Here is a 24,959-nt window from a genome sequence, read left to right on the forward strand (position 1 = left end):
CTCTCCTAGGGCTGGCCCGAAGGATTAGATTTATTTGACGTGGCTAAAAACCAATTGGTTACCTAGCAACGGGACCTACAGCTTATTGTGGGAATCCAAACCGCATTATACCGAGATATGTATTTCTGTCACCAGAAATAAATTCCTCTAATTCTTCATTGGCCGGCCGGAGACTCGAACTCGGGCCCAGAGTGCTAGCCGAGAATTATACCGACTCGCCCAACGAAGAACTACAATGCTTATTATAAATGAACTTAAACTGTTTGACTAGCGGTTCATCCCCCTCATTTCCAAAGTAAGATTTTACCGCTTGCAATATTTCCTAAACCCCATTAGGTCTCCCGTCAAGTGGTCTGTCCGCCATCACTTGTGGAATGAAGCTGACGGGAGTGTAAAGAGAAGTCATCAAGGATCAATATTGTAACTGAAAATTTTATGTGTGAATTAAATCCTCTCTCTCTCTCTCTCTCTCTCTCTCTCTCTCTCTTACACTTATTGATTTTCTTTCAGTTATTGATTTTATCTTAGTATGTTTCAAGTTATTTGCTTGGACCCTTGTATGTAAAGACTGAAGTAGATGACAGTTATAATTCAGCAACACTCCTTTACCGTCCTCCTCCTCAGGTAGCTCCTCCCTCCTCCTCCTCCTCCTCCTCCTCCTCCTCCTCCTCCTCAATTTTGCGAATGTTTTCTTTTTCGTGTTTCAAATAATTTAACAGTATGTAAAATTTTCTGGTGACTTTGCTGATAATTCCCAGTTTGTCGGTATGTTAGCCGTCAGGACAACAGCTCCATTCTAAAGAAATCGTTAACTGTACGACATACTGTTCAGCATCTATCTGAGAAAGTAGTGCGTGTCAGGTGCTCGTGTGACAATAGAGTATTGCTAATTTTTATTGGTGCCTTCGCGGTTTCTAAGCTGGTCACGATAGTTTTTCATGCACGCACGTATGTATGTATGTATGTATGTATGTATATGTATATATGTATATATATATATATATATATATATATATATATATATATATATATACATATATATATATATACACTCACATATATGTATATATATACATATATATATATATATATATATATATATATATATATATATATATATATATATATATATATATATATATAAAGTTCTGTTTCTCCTAACAACGGGTATACAAGTAGATAGAAAAATGGTGCAGATTCAAAAGAAAGTCTTAGCAAGATACGAAAGTGGCATCTACCTTACTGATCTGGCTAAGAGTTCCGTATGGCTGAACCTCCAATTTTTTTAATGAAACGATGTAAAGAGGACATCAAAGTAGCTGATGCTGCTAATTGAGTGAAATCTGTTACAAAACAAGGGTCTCAGACAACTGAAAAAGATGAGACATTATTGTTAATTTGGGCGAATGAAAAACACTTAACCAGTGATGGTGTTTCTAAGGCCATCTTATGTGAAAAGACAAAACAGCTGTTTGCTGATCTCTTGAAAACCACCCACTAGAGTGAGTGGTGATACAAGGAGTACTCAAAATTTCATAGCCAGTTATGGGTTGTTTGATAGATTCACGAAGGTAGTGACATACTCAGTGTATTGAGACATGGGGAGACTGCCAGTTTGGCAAAAATGTTGCTGAAAAATATGTGAAAGAGTTCAAGGACTGTGTAGAGGCTGAAAATATTGCACCCTAACAAGTGTTCAACTGTGATGAGAGAGGCTTCTTGTGGAAAACAACTTCCAAGCAGGACTTACATCACTCAAGAAGAGAAAAAAGTAAGTATACCTTAGTTTTACCAGACCACTGAGCTGATTAACAGCTCTCTTCGGGCAGAGAAGTTACTGCAAGAACACAAGCCAGTGAAGAGCGAACGAACTCATTTGCTCTATGGAAATGCTGTGGGGGATTTAAAACTGATGTCTTTACTTGTCACCACTAAGAGAACCCAAAGGGTTTTAAGAAAAATAACACAATGAAAAAGAAATAAAAGGGCTAACTAAGTAAGCAGGCAAATTTGTTTTGAGCTGGTGAATGAAGTGGTTGGTGCTATTGTCAAGAACTACTTCAAGGAGAAGCAATTGCCTCTGAAGGCCCTTCATGTGCTAGATATATATATATATATATATATATATATATATATATATATATATATATATATATATATATATATATATCTATATATCAAAAAAACAGAAGTCGGCGACGGCCAGTGGGACACGTCAGCGCGAAGGTGGACCATGGAAACGTCCTAATTTTAGCCTAATTCTTTATTTCCAACGTTTCGTAATAACTTTATTATATCATCAGGGAATCTAACTATGCTGTATTTTATGAACTGTATTGATTTTTAGAGCAATTTTTAAAGTAATTTTATTCATTATTTAACAGATTTTCTGATGATGTAATAAAGTTATTACGAAACGTTGGAGATAAAGAACTTTGCTGAAATTAGTACGTTTCCATGGTCCACCTTCGCGCTGATATATATATATATATAAAAGAAGCCATTCCTGTATCTGAGAATGGTCCCAGGGACAAAGCAGACAACGGGTTCTTACTGCATTGACAAGGTGCGTAGAACTTCCATAGTATGAACCACTTCATACTCCTTCCACAGGAGACATCCACCGCTATCCTGTATGCACTTTCACTCTTCCTAGATATTAAGGCCCTGCTTTCCCAGTGTCTCTTCACATCCATCTTTCCTCTCAGCCTCGTAGGAGAGGGGTTCTGCCAGTGCACATAACATCGTGTACTGTTGGCAGTACTAAAGGGTGTTTGCAATGTCCCTTCGACCCCTGGCTGCACCCACTTTTTAGCCTTTTACTCTGCCTCCATTCCTGCTAACTTCTTCAGTCTTGCTATCCAACCTCTCTAACTATTACTTCTTAGTGCAACTGTGGGGTTGTATCAGTTCTATCTCTAGGTTACTCGTACTTCCTTTTCAGGATCTCTTTATCTTGCTGTCCAACCACACCAACTCCAGCTTTTCACTGTCCAGAACGCTGAATTGCCGGAAGAGCCCCATTGGTTGGCTTGACAACCTAAATTTCATAAAACTAAAATCTTTCTTCTTAAAAATTCAAAATCATACTTTTTTTTCACCAACTTATCGTCTTCCATTCATGTTGCTATCACATGACCTTTTTATCAATTCTTCTCAGACTTCCCGCATTTCTCACACTTAACTTTCTTCTTTCGCTGCAAAAACTACTCAGGATAATTTATAGTTTCAACCTTTTTCCTTTTTATTTCATTCTTATTCTACATTTATCCTCCATAAACATCGGTTATACTGTATATATGGATGTCCTGTATTATGTTATAAATAAATGTCTCTCTCTTCCTTGTAATAATATATATATACATATATATATATATATATATATATATATATATATATATATATATATATATATATATATATATATATATATATATATATATATATTATGTATGTACAGTATGTATGTACGTGTATATTGAGAAATATATGTGATTGTATTATATATGCAATTGCATATAATAAAATATTAGGCATACATAAAGGTGTCGGTCGTGCATTACGTTATGAGTAATGTATTCGTGCTATCAGCGTATCAAGTCCGCAGAGCGCATGCAACAGCTGCATGTAATACCGGATCGCGAGACACGTTAGCATGCCGAGCCAATTTGATCTGCTCCTCCCGGTATCGTGACCTAATAGACATCTGGCTTCTTATTCCCTGGTAACTTTGCTTGTGGTATGCGCTCCTCGCTTAGAAAGGAAGAGAAGGTTTTTAATGCTTCTTCAATAATGATGTACCCTGCATCGATATTACGGTAATTTGACATTAGGGACTGCAGGAAAGCTTCTTTGCAACTTGTTACATTTGAATATGCAAAAGATTTTGTGTGGTGAATGTTATATGTATTAATAATAGTAGTAAAAATAATGATGTGGCAGTACTTTTAACATGAAATATTAGGCCACTTGTCAGAAATATTTACTGAAGTGTTCTGCTTATATTTTATGGAAGTCATCTGCTTATATCCAGATGACTTCCATATAATGTATTAGTTCAAAGAAAAAAAGTCTTGCAAGTAACTTCAAGATTTTAAATGCTCCACTAACGTGTCAGGGAAATCATTAGTGCTTGTTCAGCCAGTTTTAAGCAGTTTGCTCTATACAAGAGGCAAGGAAGAATGCGGTCAGGGAAAATTTAGTTCTTTGACCTTTGACCTGATGTTGGTCTTTCATTGCCCCTGCGTAGCTAGTGACGTTCTTTCATGTCGCCTAATAATTTCGGCAAATATTTGAAGAAAGCATAATACGTATAAATATAAATATATGCATATATGTACACATATATATGTGTGTGTATATATACATTATGCTTTTGTTTTGCTCTTGTTACATTTCACTTTTCTTATGGAGTTCATTGCTTGTTGTCGTGGAAGGTAGGTCGACCGTAAGATCACACAGACTAAAAAGTCGTGATGTCAGTTACGCACGCATATTCATTTCATGATGTTCAAATGCCTGTACTGGGCATTAGATTTTCCTTTTCAGTTCTTTTATTCTCTTCCTTTATGCCTTTTCTTTGCTGGTTTTCTCTGTAGTTTTCAGTTTTGTCATCTATCTTTTGTTTGTGATGCTTGTACTTGTAACCTGGCCCTGATGATAGCCTCTAGATAGCCGCGCGGGGGGGGGAAGGAGAGAGGATGGCTAACGGAAGGGTCGAAGGGGAGAAGGAAGAAGGTTGGAAATAAATAAAGAATTTGATAGCGAAGGGTTAGTTGCTTAGTAAAAGGAGCAGACGGCTGGGTGGCCTTGGGTGAAGTACACTGGGAGCTTGATGATGCTTTACTTGTGTATTGTTAGCACTTTGCTCCGTGATTCAGCAGTAATTGGCTCTTTCGACTGCAGCCTTCCTCACAGCACTTGCGCGTGATAGCCTCCTCTAGAAAGTTGGTTATTGCTTGCAAACACTTCATGTATTTACAGGCATTATGATTTCAAGCTCACGGACTTGAGATATTTTATTATTTTACTTGTGCTTATGTATTTCTTATATATTTACTGCCGTGAATTGCTATATATCATTTCTTTTAGCCTTATTTTACCTTATTTTTGCGGGTAGTATTATTTGCCGTGGATCCTTACCATGAAATTTTAATTGAGATTATGCTGTTATTACTCCACTTCACCAGTGCTTATATATTATAGTTACAATAGTATTCCCACATTCCAGTAACAAGACCTGTTGGCAATGTCCAGTAATCAATACCCCTGTAATGACGATCGCATTACCTGGGAATATTTTAGGAATAGAGAAGTTGTAGTGGACGAAACCCTTTCATCTTTCCGGGCACCTGTTGGATTCACGAGTACAACACCTTTATTGAATGCGCTGGAGTGACCCATGCCACTTTATCGGCCTTTTTTTGTGTTACAATATTATCGACAAAGAACTTTGAATGATCTGTTTTGAGATGGTTTCCTTGAGTGCCATCATGAAAAATTATGATGAAAATCTTTTCCCGTCGTTTGCAGGACTCATGTTCAACTAGTATATTCGATGTACTTTCGTCATCATATTGTTTATCATATTATCGACTAGGTTAAATGCTATTTAGGCCAAATCCAACGAATTGCCAGTACCTGTTTCTATAAACGCGGAATTGAGCGAGAGATCACGAAAACTTTTTCCACAAATAATGTAATTTACGTCTAGTCAGTCTAAAGTGAGAGTGAGGCCAGATTTCTTTCTGGTATGCTGTATTAAGCTTGGAGCGAAAATTATATTTGTTTCAGTTTTTTACACTATATAATTCATCAGTGTCTCGGGGAAAATAAAGAACCCACATTTGCTGAAGGCAATCGTAGTTTCTCTTAAAAAGCTAAATCACTCAGTAATCTTGAATCAGTTTCACTTTTTAGTCTCAGGTGGATGTGTAATTGATTCCTGTCCGCTCACGTGTGAATGTAAGGTGGGGAACTTCGCGGGAACTGCGTTCCTCTCTGAAGTGCCTTTTCACCTCTTCTCATATTTTGAGGTGATATCGTATTTCAGCACCTCCTCTTCGATAGTCAGTTATACATATCATACTTTATTTATTTTCATTTCTACTGCAAGTGGAAGGAAAATTGCAGCGTCTTCGTGGCTCACGCATTGTCTCTTTTATAACAACCGAGTGACTGTCAGATTTCTGTTGCCGTGCTCACCCTGCTTCACAAAATGACTGGTCCGATTAAATGTGTGAAGAAAACACCCAAGTCTAATGAATCAGTCTTTGGGTCATGACTGACCTTTCGGGAAGCTCTTGTCGAATTCTCAAAGATGTTTTCTCTCAATACCATTAAAAACTTGGAAGAAAACTCAATATCTCAGAGATGATGAAGCATGAGAAAAAAGATGAAATTATTTACAAGTCAAGTGTGCAGTTTTCTTTATGGAAAGGCTAATTAGAAATACAGTAACCCTTTTATATAGTAATTAACATCACATTTTATTGATTGATCTCAGAAAAATTTATTGCTAAGAGGGCATTGTGGATATTTACAATTACATACGTATCTGGTAAAGAGTGACCGCTAGATTCTTTAAACTATATAGTATTTTTCAGCATAAAAAGCAATAAAAACGATTACCGACTTGGTTACGATGGTACGGATGGGACAATTCCAACTCTGATAAATGTATCTGACTTCGATAGGTATACAGTGTGTATGCACGAGCCCAAGAGACTTTTATTCTTCTCGTGGTCAGGTCGACAGCGTGACCTCATTCTGATACTCCGGATGCGCGATCGAATCCTGCTACGGACGTCAGAATTTCTTCATATTCTGATGTTTGAATCTCAGGCTGTGTAGTGACAAACATATGCTGAAAGCGGAAAGAATTTGAGAAGTGGGCATTGTGATTGTTACAGTTACATATATTTTGATGTATATAACATCGGATATTTTACCCATCCTGTTTTCATGGAATTTCTGTCCTTGTTGGTCATCTATAAAAACAATCTTTTACGCGAACAGAGAGTAGTGTGTTCTGACTTCACCATACTTACAATGTGCGAAGCGCTTGCGTTTCTATTACTCAGATGAATGAATGGAAATATAGGAAGCATTTTGGTGGAAATGCTCTCGTTGGCTTTTAGAACGTGTTTTCGAGATGCACATATTCAGTACAGTGGATTTCATGTCCAAAACGGGTTTTCTGCTTTTATTTTAGTGACTACCACAAAAATTATTGTTTTCTTATAGCCTGATGTTATGACTTAGCTTAGGTTCAATTAAAGCTTTTTAAACTAGTAATTATTATACCTGCAACAGCAAATATCAAAGATAAGAGAAGAAGAGAAAGGAAACGAATACCAGTAAATAAACCGAATATTCGCTAGATAAGAGAGAATTACCAATAATAGGAGAGATATGGTCATTGGCAAAATTATGTTATTGCCAGCAATTTTCTCCAGCAGAATTCAGAAGAGGTTATTAAAAGTAATAAGGTTAAAAGAAGTAAGGCACGATGAACTCGGATAAAAGTAAATAGATGAAGACTGGGTGATCAAACGATGCAGTTTGGTAACAAAAATGCATGCTCTCGAGAAAATTAAATAAAATGAACTTGAAAACAATGACTTCGTCCACCTGCAAACATGAATGAAAATGACCTAACAGGTAACCTAAACTTTTTAAAATATTTTTAGAATTTCTTGTGAAGGAAAAAAGCTTAGAAATTCATCTCAGACAAATGGATCCCCACAAAAGGTCTTGATTTTGAAAAGAAGAAGATAGGCTTCAGCAGACAGGAAATGGTGACATTTATTTTGAGTGTTGCACTTGATATCAAGTGCTCATTTTGTGCTCCTTTCATATTTTTGAATGTCAAACCATATCTGAACGATGGCTATTATTATTCATAAAAGTGATAGTAAAACGTACTCTTGACTAATTATTGTCGATGCTTGATCATGCACAAACACAGTGGGTTAATCACACTACCATTTTGATTTAGTTGCAGCTGTGTTGCTTACATGATATCAGTGTCAACCTGGCATGATTTTACCCTGTTGTGAGTGTTCATTTGCACTACAGCGCTTAAATGTTCAAAGTTCTACGGTACTACGGAGTGGCACAGCGAACACGTCGTGCTGAAAAGTTCCAAAGAAAGGTAGGTCGCGAGGCAGTCACTCGGCAACGAGAACATAATTAAGAAAAATAATCAAGCCGATGCATCACTACTGACAGTAATGAAATGAAAAGTATTCAAAAGATGAAATTACAAGTAACATAATTCCCGACCTACACAGCCTTTTCATCATTTGCCAAGTGAAGGAAAAACTCTAAACGTGAAGCAAATGAACAAACATAAATCAAAAACATTTTCATAAACTGTCCTACAGACATACTGCAATAATAAGAAAATAAGGTTAATACTTCTCTATAGACCATCAAAGAGAAAAAAGAATAACTTTTGATAACGAGACAGTGTATATGTGTAAATGCCTTTGACGATGGAACAAGGCGAGCTTCAATATGCGGAGACTTCCGCACTTGTACGATTCGATGAAAGAGAGAGAGAGAGAGAGAGAGAGAGAGAGAGAGAGAGAGAGAGAGAGAGAGAGAGAGAGAGAGAGAGAGCCGAGGAGTACACGAAGTGAAATGTAATCCGTCTGATAAACCGCCCAAGAAAAGCGTCGCATGGATTTAGAGATATACTATTTTTAATCGCGAATGGGAGCAATAATGAAATGGTGAAGTATGGCATAAATAAATATCCCAGAAGAGCAACCAATGTAGACAAGAGGAACTTGGGAGTATAGTAGTGATGGAACATCTGACTGTGACATTTATTCAGATCAGTGAAAATTAGGCCTTATCGTGCAAGACATGTAGTTTTCATTAGAAATAGTTGGGTATGATTATGTTAAAAACAATGGAACATGATTATGCAATCACAAAAAAAAAAAACTTACGAATTGTTCAGTTAGGGAATTACCGGGTTTCATGAGGCCGCCAAAATAAAATAAGAAAACATCCCCCAGGTACAAGTCACACCCTTCCTGACAAACCTTCCTTACCCACTTGTGAAATCAAGGTTTGGATCTTTGATATTTGTTTTTATGTACAACGCGACGAATAATAAGGAATCGCATTATTGTAAAAGACCCGCTACATAAATATTTCACAGAAGGAAGGACAAAGTTCATGGTGCCCAAGTGCTAAACAAGATATTGGGGAACGGGTCTTTGAGAAGACCGCTTAAAAATTATGCCGAAAACAAAAAGGATTTGTAAACTTAAAGACATTTATATATACATTAAAGGCGTATGCATAAAAAATAGCATGACTTTTAGAGAATATAAACTAAAATTGACAAATAAACAGGGCCTTCCCGTATGACCTGAGGGCTGAAAGGAAGCTGAAGGAATCAAAAAGCAACCAGATACGCTTATAATAACATTAATGAATTTGAAAACTGTGTGCGAAAGATTCTTTCAGAATACTACTATTAATATTTTTTTGTGTGTGTGTGATTACAATGACGTGTCACGAAAAGAAGAAAACCCATATCACGCGCTCCAATCAGGGACCTCTGGTGGCCGTTGGGACACTAAATTGGCGCTCATTTCGCTTACGCCTCAGACCGACTTTGTCATCTTTAGACATAAAAACACTGTAAAATCAACACATACAGTGTTCCAGATACCGTACTTTTATCCTGGGAGTTAAAGAAAAATGGTGAAGTCATTCAAATCGGAAATCTTTTATGAAAACTGATAGAAACCAGTTTGCTTAAAAGTCATAGATAACATCTAAAAAAGGGTTGATATTCAGGGGTAACATTAAGTTTGTTCTGTTTGCCTCGTATAAGAAGCAAGATTTCGGAAACTATCCAGCGTACTTTTCCACTCCTGTAGCAACAACTCTGTTTTGCCAGTGGTACGAAATTCTTTGCCAGCGTCCGTTTTTAGCACATTTTCATCGCTGGAATCTCGATGACAGAAGCACGAAATGGGAAGCACGCCGTCAGCAAAACAGCCCCGTGCAAGATTGGTTCTCAAGCCGTAAGATATCCGAAGGTTCATCACTGACGTCTGCAACAGCTCAGCGTTCGGGGAGGTCAGAACAGGTATTCGCTTTTGATGATCCCAATCTTTTCCTACAGCCTCCGCTCTTCGCGGCGTCAATTGAAACAAGAACAGGTTCCCACCAGATATTCAGGTTTACCGAACTTGTGAAAGTGCTGTGGTGTTCGCTGATGTTGCATAGTTTCAATACCAGACTGTAACTCAATATTGCTTTTAATCCGAGCGATTGTATGTAGGAAATGCGCGTTCAATCTCGACCGCCTATTTTTTTTTTTTCGTAATGCTATTCTAGTTTTTGTGTCTCGGTCGTAATGGCACGATGCTAGAAATTTCAATGCTCATATTATGCAATAATCGTTCAAGGTACAGATTTCAATGCACGCGTGAGAATGAGAAATGTAAAGATTGTCACTGTTTTATCTCTCTCTCTCTCTCTCTCTCTCTCTCTCTCTCTCTCTCTCTCTCTCTCTATATATATATATATATATATATATATATATATATATATATATATATATATATATATATATATATATATATATATATATATATCATTCAAACTGGTATACTTGATAATGTGGACTGTTTGTCCAAGAAAGCTTGTAACTTTTGAATAAAAACTCCATTAGATACCATCCAGTTTGAATGAGGTCCTTTTAGTAATTCTACTAATGCACAGAACAATTGTGTATGTGATAAAGTTAATATATATATATATATATATATATATATATATATATATATATATATATATATATATATATATCTCTCGGAAATATTTTCTGTGGTTCGGATTCCACAATAAGCTGTAGATCCCGTTGCTAGGTAACCAATTGGTTCTTAGCCACGTAAAATAAGTCTAATCCTTCGGGGCCAGCCCTAGGAGAGCTGTTCATCATCTTAGTGGTCTGGTTAAACTAAGGTATACTTTTGTTAAGATATGGCTTTTTAAAGTATGACTTGGATAATTAATAAGATTTTATTATTTTTCATGTTTAAATTGGTGCGTGTGTAGTACACGAAATTTCCATTTCATACTCGACCAATTTCAGTTGGTAACCGGTCTTTACATAATGTCACCGACCTCATGGCTTGCTGTGTTTTATATTAACTCCTGTCCCCTGTCCACTCAAGGGCAGTTGCCATGCTGTATGATTTGTGACTTGTTTTGCGGTGCCGTATTCGTATTTTTATTGCTCTGTTTTGTGCGTTATAAAATTGTCATTCTAAGGAGATTATAGACAATATATATTTGCGCGACCAGAATTCGAAACTGTGCCTTCTGCGTTTGGTGTCAAGGGAACAGGGACCTATCCAATCTTCCGGGCAGGGTGCAGATGCACTTATATACAATTCATTTGGGTGCAGGCTAATTCCCAAGGTATGGTGAATTCTACATCAAGGATTATTCGTGACAGATACGAGTATTTGTGAATGTAAAAAAGTCACGTGCGTGTGACAAAACTATTATATGTGTGTATATATATTATATATGTATATATATATATATGCGTGTGTCGTCTCGACTGTCGACCTAACCGCGCAACGACTCCTCGCTGCTGGGAGAAAAGGGCGCTGGTGACTGGTACAATACATGTACATACGCTACCGGGGTCTAAGCCATGACAGGCAGGGCAGCCGATCGAGACTACAAAGTCTACCCCAAAGCCAAATCAAAGTCCTTCAAAAAAAGGCATCGTGCTTACCCCATACAAATGGGAAAAACACGTTAAAAGAAGAAGATATATACAGTATATGCTTGTGTGTTTGTTTGTATATATATATATATATATATATATATATATATATATATATATATATATATATATATATATATATATATATATATATATATATATATTCAAACTTTGACGACTGAATGATGGATAAATTCTCTGTACCGAAAGCTTCCACAGAATCAGCCACTTCATATGCCTACACGGAAGACAAATCAAGGGCTTGTCTAATCTCCCTGCACATGGCATCACACATTTCTGTCTTGCATGCAGCCTTCCGCTTTATGGTTGTTAAAACCCTTCCTTGATATTGAAAACTCTCTTTTTATATCACCACCTTCATACCGTCTATCCAGCAGTTTGTAGGCCTTCCCTTCCCGCCTAACGCTCCAGTCCTGTACAGCCTTCCCATGCAGCCAAGCCATCACAAAACACTTCCATTTTCACTCCATTCTTCACTGACCTCTAACATTGCCCCTGTCCCACGAATGTTCATATTTTTCACCCTTTCCAAATCTTCGTAAGTAGGCGGTTCTGAACAGTTTCAACCTTTTTTCTAAAATGAGCTCTCGGCATTTTCACTTCACTTCCGTAAAGGAAGGTTGGCATAAGACTCCCTTTATACTTTGCATTTAAGAATAATAATACAATGACATAAGCACCTGCAAAGAAGTCTTCCAACAATACTAGAGGATGTGTAAATCAAGTCCCATGTAAGTCATGTGACAATTCTTATATTGGCTAACTAGAAAATCATTGGAAAAAGGAATAGAACTGGTATAGAAATTGTATAAGATATGCACAGGTGAACCGTGCAGTTTTCCCTCATGTTAGTGAAAACAGTCAAGCCATCAACTGTGCGTGGGCACAAAAGATAGTTCATTCCGATACTATACTGGACAGAAATATTATGGAATACAACTTTACAAAAGTAACCTTCGGTTGGAGTATGAATGTCAGCAAAGGAATGTATTAAGTCGATCCTTTTATTTCAAAAGAGAAATGTAAAACGTATAGATTTTAAGCACTTCAAAAAGACCATCAACAGTACTTTGCTGATGGAGTAAATCAGCTTTATCTGTATGATTGACTAGTTATTTTGCCTTCGACTTACGAAAGAAATTTTTTGGCTCTAAGGATGACTTAAGGTCTTCCACTAGGATGAGGCCACGTTGCTTTTGTTGTCTTGCCTTTTTACTGTAGTTATTATTGATAAATATATTTCATCAGCGGAGTTCTGTTCAGTTATCTGTGTTCACACCAAATGTTCAACATTGTCTGTGTTCATGATGTGCTGATCTACATGAATCATCAAACGAGGCTGGTCATATCTTCAGGATGCGGGCTAAATTACCTGATAAAAGTATAATTCTCTTCTTCCTTGAATGACACTAACATTAATTTTAGATATCTTTACAGTAATTGTATGGTAACATTCTCTGCACAAGACTAATACCTCGCAGTGTTTTCAGTAGTTGTTCTCGGAGTATCTGATTAACTGGGAGATTGAAAAATATCAGGAAAATCACCACCGGACGAGGGTTTTCGAAGAGGCTGATGGAGTTTTTGGAGATGAAATTATTGTGGAAATTTTATCTTGGGTTACCGGTGTATGTATGTTAAAACTTGTTTTAGTCGCTCTGATGTATCAGAGCGTAAAATCCTTTTTAACACCTTATCAGCAACACACTGCAATTCATCCCCGATATCCATTGCTTTTGTGGAATTACCAAAGTTGCGAAAAACAAACTTTAGCATTAAGTTAAGTATACCTTAGTTTAACCAGACCACTAAGCTGATTAACAGCTCTCCTAGGGCTGGCCCGAAGGATTAGACTTATTTTACGTGGCTAAGAACCAATTGGTTACCTAGCAACGGGACCTACAGCTTATTGTGGCAACCGAACCACATTGTAACGAGAAATAAATTTTTATCACCAGAAATAAATTTCTCTAATTCTTCTTTGGCTGGTCGGAGAATCGAACGCGGGCCCAGCAGAGTGCTAGCCGAGGACGATAATCACCCGCCAATGAGGAACTACTTTAGCATTAAATTTGGTGGAAACATTTATTAGAATAAGATTCAGTACTTCCTAGACATGTGAGTGGGGTCCTTTATCAACTAGAGATAGTTAAAACATAAACCTTTTGAGTTCCAGAGCTACCCTGCCATACTGATCAGCTTCGCCTGAAGCAAGCCAACCTTTGTGCCTAGTGATGAAGCCTCCAGAGATAACAAAAGATGTCTGAGAACACGCGACTGTGTCCAGGTATTTTTTTAAGAGGCAGTCAAATATAGTCATCACAGCGGTTGTTGCTAGAAGCTCCGAATACTTACACATTAAATTTTCTGAAACCTCTGAAATATAAAATTTCGCTGAAGTCACATCCAGTATTCAACTGATGATAGATGCCAGGCTGGTAGTTTGAAATTTCTTCGTCGAACCTTGTTATAAAAACCCCGCCTTAGACTGAACTTCAGGCATGAGTCTGTACGTAGAAGCCTGATACTGAAGGTAAAGAGGAAGAGGCCTCGGGCCTCGCGTGCATTTGAGATGATCATAAAATTTCTTTATTTTTTAGTAAATTGTCAATCCAGTTTGCGATTTAATGCTGCTGGACAGAAATAAGAAAGGCGTGTGAAATAGAATTATTCAACATAAAATCAACAACGAAAACAAGAACAGTAAATCTGTGTGAAACAACAAATACACCGTTTGTAACATAATTTATATCTCAGAAAGAGGAATAAGTAATGAGGAAGTCTTTTCCTCGCAAACAAGGTACGCTTGCACTTTAGTTGGTGTGGCGCACCTTTAAAAAAAAATCAGGAAATTGGCATAGAAAAAAAGGGTGTGCCTGAATGTCCCTCCCAGCAAGGAGACCTACAAGATAGATTGTATAAGACCAAGATACAAAGGTTATGGCAAAGGCTGTGGTTCGAAAACAGTTGTATGATTATCTCCTGCCCCGTGTAGGGTTAAGTAATGCGCCATAGAGAGCACTCGGCTACAAGTGGCCCCTTAGATGGTCCCGGAAGTCTTGCCGAACGAAACTGAAAGGAGAGGGCGTTCAGCGCCCAAAATACTATCTCATGTTTTACTGTGAGGAAATAATCGTTATTTTCCTCAGACAGCTTCAGTTCCCCTAAGTTGACTTTTTTTCTGAATTGTTATCAATACGCACATCAGTTGGAAAAAAAGTAAAAGTGAAGTAAATTCAACTCATTTATTGGTAAAGAAAGCTACATTTTTTTTCCTTTCCCTCTTAAAACATGCACAGTTTGGTGGGGCCAACATTTGTATTGTCTGTTCCTTTATGTATTAGTTTTGGTCCAGTAGGCAGATTCGTTTAAAAGAATATGAATCCATTTTCTCCTTTTTTGTTCAACATATATCACAATTGGTTGGTAATATTTTGCTTGTGATTTGTATGAATACATTATTTTGAATGAGAAAACTCTAAGCTTAACACCATTTATTTTTACAGTATTTCATATCTTGAAAATACAAACTTATCTATCTATATATTATACGAAAATACAAACTTATCTATCTATATATTATACCATTTATATCACTAACAGAATTTCTGTTCCACACCTCTTAGATATGTCTTGTACAACCATGTTATGGCAATGACGTGGCTGCTTTTTTTAGAGGTTTGTTTGTGAACACAGATACAAGGCTTCTTTACTTCACCGTTGAAGTGATAGATCACTGGCTTCTCCTTCTTCTTCTGTCCACCCATCCATCCCTTTGATCCTCATTCGTGGATTCATAACCTCAAGGCCTGACTGTTGTTTGACTTTTATTTTCCTGTAAGCGAGCTGGGTATCCAGAAATGTACTTATGTATATACTGTATATACTCATACAGTTAATATATATATATATATATATATATATATATATATATATATATATATATATATATATATATGTATATATATATTATATATATATATATATATATATATATATATATATATATATATATATATATATATATATATATATATATATATATATATATATATATAATGTAAATATATACATATCAGTCCTTTTTTCTACTGAGATCCCTGTTACCAAATTCAGTAATATTGAATATATATGTAAAGAAAAAATAAAGACATTATATTTTGACGTTACTACGTTTGGAGTTCAAAAGTTCTTGTTGAATATGAACATCGGGCGTTGGCTCGTAAGTCGAAATTTGAATCAGTCTTTGTGGAGAATGAATGACAGAGTATATTTTTATATGCCGGTAGTTTTGTGACAGATTTATTTGCTGAATTTCCGCTTCCTTAACGGTTTTTGTTTGTCTGGGCGTTTTGTGGAAGGAATAATATTGTTTTTACTCAAATGTCCCAGAGAGAAGGACGAGATGGTTTCTGGTATTCTGAAGAGGGATAATAGCAAAAAACATCATTGTTTGTTGTTCTCGTTCGTGTTCTAATTACCTCGGGAGAATGGAATGTGATTTCAATTCTTTTGTGATACTGTAGATATTAAATGGATGTTGTTGTAACATAACTCAAAACAAAAGGACTGTTATGAGTGAATGATATTGCAACTTTTTTCTCATTAATGTCATCTTTTGTAGATTTGTGAGTTTTCCAAGATCAAATGTAAATATCTTGTAATGCAACGATAGATGCGTTGGATATTCTTCCCCGTTGCTTTAAATTCTGATACCCGGAAAGAAGGTAATTTGTGTTTTTATACTTCACGACATCAGATGTTTTTTATATTTATATTTATATTTCCTTATCATACAGGTAATATTTTGGAAGTGTGCCTGTGTGGGATATTGTGAGTAGTAAGCATTAAACTGTAAGATAAGTTATATATGTATATATGAATATATATGTATATATGAATATATATTTATATATATACAGTATATATATGTATATATATGCATATATACATATATATACATATATTTATGCATATATATATATGCTGTATATATATGTATATATATATATATTATACATATACACATACACACACAAATACATATGTCTCTGAAAGGACAGCGACACAGAAGTCGATGTATAATTGGAAGGGTCGTAAGGAAGACGTCTGTTGGCAAATTCACCTTTGTTGTATAATTATTAGTGTTAAATTATGTCAGCGCAGGCACAATGGATTTAGCTAATTTAAGATTTGGTTTGTTTGTCAAATGATGTACAATGAATTTAGCTAATTTAAGATTTGGTTTGTCAAATGATGTACAATGAATTTAGCTCATTTAAGATTTGGTTTGTCAAATGATGTACAATGAATTTAGCTCTTTTAAGATTTGGTTTGTCAACACATGTACAATGAATTTAGCTAATTTAAGATTTGGTTTGTCAAATCGATGTACAATGAATTTAGCTAATTGAAGATATGGTTTGTCAAATGATGTTCAATGAATTCAGCTAATTTAAGATTTGGTTTGTCAAATGATGCACAATGTATTTAGCTAATTTAAGATTTGGTTTGTCAAATGATGTGTAATGAATTTAGCTAATTTAAGATTTGGTTTGTCAAATGATGTTCAATGAATTTAGCTAATTTAAGATTTGGTTTGTCAAATGATGTATAATGAATTTAGCTAATTTAAGATTAGGTTTGTCAAATGATGTACAATGAATTTAGCTAATTTAAGATTAGGTTTGTCAAATGATGTATAATGAATTTAGCTAATTTAAGATTAGGTCTGTCAAATGATGTACAGTGAATTTAGCTAATTTAAGATTAGGTTTGTCAAATGATGTTCAATGAATTTAGCTAATTTAAGATTTGGTTTGTCAAATGAGGTCAAAATGGGTCAGATAGGCACAGCAGCTCTATGTCTTTTTGGTAAGCCATACAAAGTACCAAATGTTCCGCCAGGGGTGAAAAGATTTTAACATGCATCATTAACCCGAATTTTGCTGATCTACGGCAGCAAGGATTTCAAAAAATTTCAAAGAAAAGCTATGGTGTCAGGACCCAGACCTTTTTACAGCAAGTTTTTATGTTGAGGCTCCCTTGGCTAACATACCTGTAAGTGAAACTAAGGAAATCATTTTCAATAAATTTTTCATCACCGGTGATATATTGTTCCATGATTTTACTCGTGACAGTTTTAAGAAGCTTTTAACTCTGGTAGTGTAGGACGCTGCCCTTATTTTCATATGAAAAGCTTATACTCACTGTGATGGAATGGCGATGGGCAGCCCCCTCGGCCTCATTTTTGCTAATATTTGTATAAGTAATCTTAATGAACAGTTGCTGGACGACTGCCATCTTGCCTACCAGCCACATTTTTACTGTAGGTATGTAGAAGACACTTTCATCTTTTTCAAGATAGATATGAAGCTAAATAATTCTACAACGTGATGAGAGTGCACACTATAATATTTGATTTGCATTGGATTGTGAAAAAATATTTAAGTAAATCTTAGTTTAACCAGACCACTGAGCTGATTAACAGCTCTCCTAGAGACTGGCCCGAAGGATTACATTTATTTTACGTGGCTACGAACCAACTGGTTACCTAGCAACGGGGTCTACAGCTTATTGTGGAATCCGAACCACATTGTGACGAGAAATGAATTTCTATCACCAGAAATAAATTCCTCTGATTCTTCATTGGCCGGTCGGAGAGTCGACCGCTGGGCCAACAGCGTGCTAGCCGAGAGCTCTACCCACCCAACTAATGAGAACTATTGGATTGTGAAGAGGACAATAAACTCGCCTTCCTAGATACTGTGGTTTCTCGAAATGAATTCGGTTTCATTGCTTCCATTTTTCGTAAGAAAACTTTTACAGGTCTTGGCACCAACTTTTATCATTTATTTTCATTCTAATTTTAAAACTTACGCCCTTTCCACCTTCTTTCATAGACTCTTCACTTTAGCCTCTGGTTGGTCTGAGTTCCACCAGGAAATTTCCTTTCTCCAGGAATATTTTACAAACAACTGTTACCCAACTGGAATCTTTTTCACAAATCGTAAAAAGTTCTTAGGTGAAAATTTTTACCAAACACCAGCGTTCCCACTGCACCAAGAATGCCGTTTTATGCAAGTGTTCCATAATTGCGCAATAAAGGATATTTCACCCTGACACAACGGTTGACCGAACAGTCCTGCCCTGTCATAAAATGTCAGATTTCTCCGTTAATTCACGGACGGTCGGCTCTTTGTTCAAAATGAAAGCATCGTTTAACGGAGGGGATGAAAGCAGGAATACGTTCACAGCATTCACAAAGCTCAGATGTAAAAATGGTTGTATGCTGACAGCAGATTTCGGCTGCGGATGTGAAAAGCGGAAATGGGCAGTTCCGTGTAACGCACTTTTTAGAACCAGGTGTCAGATTGTCAGCTCCTGAATTTTCCAGTGTTCGAGAACACGCAAAAAAATGTAAGGCTGATGTAAGTTACAAACGCATTAAAATTCTCACTAGGGCCACTTCTCCCCATCAGTTAGTTGTTCTGTAAGGACCTTTTTATGAAAACTTTTGTAGCTAAATTGAACAGCCAAACCACCGCCACCCCACTTTAGCGGGCGTGGTGATTTTCCCTGGAACCTTCTTCCTGCTCTTCCAGTCGCTCGTCCTCCTCCCGTCGTTAGACCTGGCTTTTCAGTGTCGTTTATTTACTGATTCTTTCAGCGTATATATATAAATATATAAAGGTGAGTTGGTTTTTCATACTGTGTGTTTATTGCATCTTCGAAATTATATATATATATATATATATATATATATATATATATATATATATATATATGTGTGTGTGTGTGTGTGTGTGTGTGTGTATATATATGTGTGTGTGTGTGAGACAGAGAGAGAGAGATAGTTGTGTAATTCTGTTCATTTCAGAATGGCGTGCAACGGACCACTTTCCTCTCCTTGATTCTGGCGCCTTTTATTTTCATGAGAGTGAGAGAGCTGTGGGAAAATCTCCAACGCCACTTGTCATCACGGCAGGAAAGTGAAACCTACGCTGACGCTGGTGACGTACAATGCCTGTGTTTTACTTTTATATTTGGTCATGTAGTGTTCTCGATTTATTGTCTTTAATTGTTGTATCATCTTACTGTAATCTGTTCTGATTAATGTCAATTTTTCCCTGTTTATTCGTATTCATAAATATTACTGATTTACCATTTGTGCACTTGAAAATATAAAAATGCGATAGCACAAAATTGTTTTTACTGCTTGCGCAGTAATGAGGCCGGATATGAATAGTAACAAATTTCTACAGTAGTTGCAGAGCATCTAAAGAAAAGAAAGAGCTTGCCGCAGATGAATCAAACCCAAGCTTACCATAACTGCCGATAGACATGAGTCAGACTTTCTTAATTATGCAGCGCACGCTTGATTTTCAAAACCATTGAATACAGCACATGTAAGGCTAACTTGCAGGTGTAAACGGGACAGTGCATCCATGTCCTAAACGTTGTATTAGTCTTTAGGGAGAGTTTAACGTAACAAACATTTCATCTGCATATTACAGACGCGCTACATCTACAGATATACGTAGTTAAACAGTACTTGGTTGCAGATTCGCACATAACACCACTAATTTCCCAGCAGATGAATCTGATGAACATTGACGTGGATTTAGATGACTTCGTTACAGACTGATACAATTTTAGGGTTACTCGCCTCACTGCTTCTAGTGAGGTACAGCCGATACAATCGCGAATAAATTGAGAGTAAGAGTAGTTCTTCAGACGATGAATTAATGACAGAAACCAGCCAAGCCTTATTTAAGGAATGGGATGAAAGCAGGAATACATTCACAAGTTTGGACGTAAAAATGGTAAAAGCAGACTTTGGCTGCGGATGTGAAAAGCGGAAATGGGCAGTTCCGTGTAACGCGCCTTTTATCCGCTTGCTGAAAGGGGAAACCAGCATTTATTTTCTGGTACACACCACAGAGTGGAAAGAATATTCCATAAGAGAGCAGGTTTATGTAAAGAAATGCTGCGCGTAAGGCTTTACGTGATGTTTTTTCTCTAAAGATGTTATGTCAGCGATTCGAAATGGAATGGAATATAAAATTTAGGCCAAAGCCCAAGCTCTGGGACCTATGAGGTCATTCAGCGTTGAAAGGGAAACAGAGTAGAAATGGGAGAAGTTGGAAAGTAAGATGTAAGAAAGAGAACATGAACGGAGGTACAGTAAAAAGAATAAAAGGGGTTGCAGTTGGGGGTCGAGGGGACGCTGCGAAGAACCTTAGATAATGCCTACAGTGCACAGCGTGAGGTGCACCGCGGGCACTACCTCCCTACAGGGATTCAACGATTCGGTTTTTCCATTTGAGGAAATGAAAACTCCCCTCGTGAAGGGGGTGTTGTGGTTACGTTGGGGGGGTGGTGTGGCTAAGTTAGTGGGGTGTGGCTACGTGCCTAACGGTCAAGAATTTTCAATCTGTAAGGTAAATTCGTCTCAGTGGAATGCATGAGCGACGAGTGTGAGAACTTTGGGAAAAATTAGGAGGAGAAAGAGACTTTCTCAGTGACAAAGCTTCCTTACCCATCCATCCATTCAATAACGGATTTCAGACCGAGTTGACGTAAAGGCCTTTCGGTTGTATCTGTGTTTAGTGACGAACTCAGCGTGTCAATCTGAACTCCTTCGGAGCTAATGAGATTCCCCCATAGCGAATAGTCTGACACTTCAGCCAGCAAGAACTTCTCGTCTGGCTTCGTTTTTCTGCGCAGGTTCTCAAAGGAGAAAGAGGAACTTATTTACGGTTGGCGTTCGCCGTGCAAGTCCTCAGCGCAGTTGCTCTACAGATTAACCACGGTCGAACGGTTAAGCGTTTCTTGAATGAAGCCGAATTTTGTATTCCCGTTTGCTTTTACTGTTTTTCTAATATCCTTCGTATATTTATTTTTAAATTTCACTGAAGTGATATTCAACATTGTACTGAAATTGCTAGAAAGTAGGTTAAATGTTTGCGATGTTCCTGAATAATGCCTTTCCCGCCACCAAGTGCCAATGTCACCGTCAGTTTCGCTATTATGTTTTTCTGTCGGGTTATTTGTGTCTCGCGGAGGAAATGTGAATTCTCAATAGCCAGTATCAACAATAGTGATGATGGGACACTCCAACGGTATTTAGTTATTCAGTATTATGGCGTATGCTGTGAGAATCTGGTTTTCTGTCAGCGACGTATAGGTTTTGCAAATCTTATAATTTTGCGGAAAGCAGGAAGGAGTGATTTAATATCTTTTAGAGCAATATACAGCTTATTTTTCAGAGAGAGAGAGGTGGGGGGGCGTTAGGCGTAAATTTTGACATTTCAACACTGTTTAAAGAATTACATTTTTTTTTTAAGTAACTTGTAATGGATTTTTGTTTCAACGATTAGAAAAACGTTTTCCTCTTGAGAACCGGCCTGAGAGTCTTCTGCGGAACGTAGATAACACAGATGGTGTGCTTTGCCGGAGATGGAATTGCAAGCAAATGAAATCTCATTGGTCGTGCGTTAAGGTCAGTTTCTAATGACCCTGACCCACTTGGAAAAATGCCGGTTTAATATGAAGGTGAGAATCGCAGTGGATCAGTAGAGATGTCAGGAGTAAGTTTTCTACAGAGAAGAAGAAGAAGGCTCTTTGACACTGATTCGTATGCAGTACAGTGTTTAACGCAGTAAAAGATGAATGACAATAAATCCTTTCTCTTTGATCAAAATAAAATACGTATGCTTCTTTCTGTGTTTGCAGATATGCAAGGATATCATTTCTTTATGTATATTAGTGTTTATACAGCAAGATATTGACGCTTTTTCATATTGACTTTTGTTAAAGCTAACGTGGGATCTCCATGGAATTCAGATGAGTTCCAAGTTCAGCATAGCGGGAAGTAACTGTTGGTAAATTACGACTTTGACCTTTCACAATTCATTATTTGGAAAAGCAACTGACAAACTAAAGGGAAACGCTGCTCCTCTCCCGGGTGTGCATGACATTGCGCACCAATGCAGTGATGTAGGTCAATTTTCAACAGCGGAGAGAGAACATCTGACTCGCGCTGTCGGACATGCTCAGCCGTTTCTGAATCTGTGCCTGCACATATGATCTTACACTTTTGCGATCGTTTGCTTGCGGTTGTATAAATAGGAAGGAACTTTTCTAACAAAACTTAGATTTAGCAGGTCTTTAGGATGGCGTTGCTAGCCCCACGTCCTTTTTTCTTGACCCTAGCAGATGCTGGTACCTGCTTACAGCTGGATGGGTTGGCGGGACCTAGCAATCGTGGGCTGAGGCTTCATCACTCGATCACGGTGCTCAGTTTGAGTGTAAGCACTTTCCGGAAATGGGCTGTGGGCTTATATATATCACATATATATATACAATATATATATATATATATATATATATATATATATATATATATATATATATATATATACATTCATTCGGCAGTAAGCTTTATTTAGGTTCATCAGTAATGCATCGAACTTTCCTACATACTGTGCTTTATTCACCTCTGTTTTGCATGCACTCTCTCGCATGCTGAATATTGAAGAATTTTTGTTCTAGCACCACCTCCACTGTAATTAGCAAATGTTAGGTCTTCCTCGCCTTCTTCCCAATAATTTAGAATTATATATTCTTTTCACCGACGAATGGTCCTCCATTCTCTCCACTTGACCAGATCTGTCTCGCAACGCTATGAGCCATCATTTCACTGTTAGAACCTTTTCAATACTTCTGTGTAATTCGACATTTCCTCACCCTGTAATCTTTCATGCTTCACATTTACGATGTAAACATTTCATCCCAACATCTTCAAGTTTTCCCTTCATATTCATCACCCACTCTTCTCTTCCATACACTTTTTCTTCCATAGACACTCTTCTTCTTTCCAAAATGTTTTGCCTTCACTCCGTTACTTTCCTTGTTTTACCTCTTGTGTAATTCACCTGTTCTCATCTTACCATCAACCGTTACATTTACCTACAAAAAGTTAAAGTGTATCTTAGTTTAGCCAGGCCACTGAGCTGATTAACAGCTCTCCTAGGGCTGGCCCGAAGGATTAGATTTATTTTACGTGGCTTAGAACCAGCTGGTTACCTAGCAACGGGACCTACAGCTTATTGTGTGAATTTCTATCACCAGAAATAAATTCCTCTTATTCTTCATTGGCCGCCCGGAGAGTCGAACGCTGGGCCAGCAGAGTGCTAGCTGAGAGCTCTACCCACCCCAATGGAGAACTGCATTCACCTACAAATACCTATACAGATCAGTCACTTACATTCATTGTTTCATCTTCCTGGTTCCCATTTACAAGCATAACCTTACTCTTGTTGATATGAACTTTCACTTAACGTCATAAAGCATGATCACGATTAAACCCCAATGTACGGGTGCCATGTATTTTCTTATGGACAAGATTTTCAGTGCTATATATTTTCTTTGTTCCAAAATCTATGTTTGTAAGAGAGCAGTTAAACGCAGCACTATAAGATTTCTGGCATAAATTCCTAAACATACATCCATTGTAACAGAAGTTTGTAATTTTGTTAAAAATGACTAAACACACATTGAAAAAATCTTCGCGCCTCTATCTTTGAATTTGAGTGGCGAGGAAAATGGAGCTCAGACTTAGTCAGGTACTAAACAACTACCAATGTTTGCAGTATGAACATTTTGTTTCTTAGGAGTTATGTTAATAAAATATATATATAAAAGGAGAGTTATGATGATGGTAACAAGGTCAGTAACTCTAATAATGTCAAAAGTATTATTAGTAATGACAGAAACATCATGACTTGGTAATAATAATAATAATAATAATAATAATAATAATAATAATAATAATAATAATAATAATAATAATAATAGTAATAATAACAATAATAATAGAAACATTGTGACTTGGTAATAATAATAATAATAATAATAGTTATCAGTGCACTTTACACAGTGTACTGTAAGCATTATGTAGGGTTCTTTGCAGCTTCCCTTCGGCCCTTAGCTGCAACCCTTTTCATTCCCTTTACCGTTCCTCCGGTCATATTCTCTTTCTTTCATCTTACTTTACTTTCCAACCTGTCCTAACATGTGTTTTAAGGTTATTCTCAGCGCTGAATGACCTCATAGGTCCCAGCGCTTGGCCTGTGGCCTGAACTTGATATTCCAGTTCCAG

At 37.0% G+C, this 24,959-nt stretch overlaps 1 protein-coding gene across 2 annotated transcripts in view; it reads left to right on the forward strand.

Moving 5' to 3' along the window:
- LOC136837732 (very long chain fatty acid elongase 7) overlaps positions 1–24,959 on the forward strand; it is a 483,891-nt gene that overhangs the window by 251,005 nt on the left and 207,927 nt on the right. Inside the window, exon 3 of one of the 2 annotated variants that reach the window (XM_067102656.1) lies at positions 19,674–19,806. The gene's annotated coding sequence lies outside the window, so the exon portion shown is untranslated. Of the gene's footprint in view, positions 1–19,673; positions 19,807–24,959 lie in introns of those variants that run through there. The other variant, XM_067102655.1, reaches the window with a different exon arrangement.

Source organism: Macrobrachium rosenbergii, chromosome 59 (genome assembly GCF_040412425.1).
Source record: "Macrobrachium rosenbergii isolate ZJJX-2024 chromosome 59, ASM4041242v1, whole genome shotgun sequence".
Classification (NCBI taxonomy): domain Eukaryota; kingdom Metazoa; phylum Arthropoda; class Malacostraca; order Decapoda; family Palaemonidae; genus Macrobrachium; species Macrobrachium rosenbergii.